The sequence below is a fragment of the Charadrius vociferus genome, unplaced genomic scaffold, assembly GCF_000708025.1.
Source record: "Charadrius vociferus isolate BGI_N301 unplaced genomic scaffold, ASM70802v2 scaffold90, whole genome shotgun sequence".
Lineage (NCBI taxonomy): Eukaryota > Metazoa > Chordata > Aves > Charadriiformes > Charadriidae > Charadrius > Charadrius vociferus.
This window is the reverse complement of record NW_009647222.1, coordinates 3,606,322-3,607,696: the sequence shown is the minus strand read 5'-3', so window position 1 is coordinate 3,607,696 and position 1,375 is coordinate 3,606,322. Positions and strand designations below refer to the sequence as shown.

Here is a 1,375-nt window from a genome sequence, read left to right as displayed (position 1 = left end):
GTGTTTGTGTCTAGCATATGCATGTGGTTTTGCTGACTGCACTTGCAGGCTTGTAAATTTTCACCATGGGAAATTACCAACAAAGCCCAATCTGTCTCCTGGCTGCTTTGCACTTTCCGAGGGCGGCTGTACTTGAGCGAGCTGCAGAACGGGAGAGAAAGGGGGGAGAGAAAGAGAGAGAGAAAGGGGGAGTTGGGAGGGGGGAGGGGGGAGAGGAAGGGTGGGTGGAGGGGGAGAGAGGTAAATAGCCTTAAATCGGAAGGGAGTTGCTTCTCTGTGGTCTTCCACAAGAGCTGCCTGGGCTCTGCTGGCTCAGTAATAACTGAGTGACCTTTTCTTTTGCTGTATTATGTCTGGCTGGTAAGGGATTGCATTTTGCAGCTGATAAAGCCCTGACTTCATTCAACTCGGCTCCTCACACGCTGCTTTAGGTAAGTTGTCTTCAGCCAGGACGGAGACAGACAGCCTTGGACTGCAAGATACTAAAAGGAGGACACCTGTAGCTCGGATGCGGTCAACACAATTACTTGGCGGATCCTTGAGGACCTCATTATTTTAAACTTAAAGAATAGCGATCTCCCTCCCCATCTCTCCCACCCCCTCTTTATTTTTTTTTTTCCCCAAACAATGCTTCTTTTTGACCTTTTCCAAGGAGAAGAGCTACAAAGCAGCCACTGTGCTTATTGAACTGCCTCCCCTGTATCGCTTAATTGAGAAGGTAAGTGAGGCAACTGTGTACATAAGCTTTGGGTCATTTGTGTATGTGTGTCTGCATCACTCTCCCTCTCTCTCTCTCTGAGTCATAAGCCGGGGCTGCAATACACACACACACACATCTCTGCACTGCAACTTTCACTCAAGCTGCAGCTCTGCTGAGACTGTTTTGTTTAAATCATGTGAGGCTTCATTATTTTTATGATGAGACATGAAATACATGCAAGCGGAGGATGCTGAGCGAAACCCATCCAACTGTATGTCTCGAGAAATAGCAGTCAAAGTTAACAATGAATTGCAGCACACGCACCCCCCCCTCCCCCGTTATTATTGTTATTATTATTCTTGCTTCTTCCAGAGCTTCTCGAAACGTGCTCTCAATTATCAAGGGAGTCGGTTAATTTCCCACTCCCCAGCTTTAATCCACAAGCCTCCCCGTACAGCAGTTTAATTTGCAACCGGTTCGGTGCAGGGTTAACCCTTTGGGCAGAGCGGAGGCAGGAGCGCGGCTGCTGCCGGGGTGGGGAGCCCCGGGGGGGCGGACGGGGACACGCAGATCGGGCCGGGGGCTGCCGGGGTCCTCACGCAGCCTTTCTCGGACCGGCGTGAGAGAAGGGCAGCCAGGCTGGCGTTATGAAATAGTACTTCTGCCTACGAGCCT

At 50.5% G+C, this 1,375-nt stretch overlaps 1 protein-coding gene across 3 annotated transcripts in view; it reads left to right on the top strand.

Annotated features, from left to right (window-relative positions):
* The first annotated feature begins 239 nt into the window (after positions 1-239).
* LMO3 (LIM domain only 3 (rhombotin-like 2)) overlaps positions 240-1,375 on the top strand; it is a 58,074-nt gene continuing 56,938 nt past the window's right edge. Inside the window, exons 1-2 of one of the 3 annotated variants that reach the window (XM_009879653.1) lie at positions 240-431; positions 653-718. The gene's annotated coding sequence lies outside the window, so the exon portion shown is untranslated. Of the gene's footprint in view, positions 719-1,375 lie in introns of all 3 variants that reach the window. The other 2 variants (XM_009879654.1, XM_009879652.1) reach the window with 2 other exon arrangements.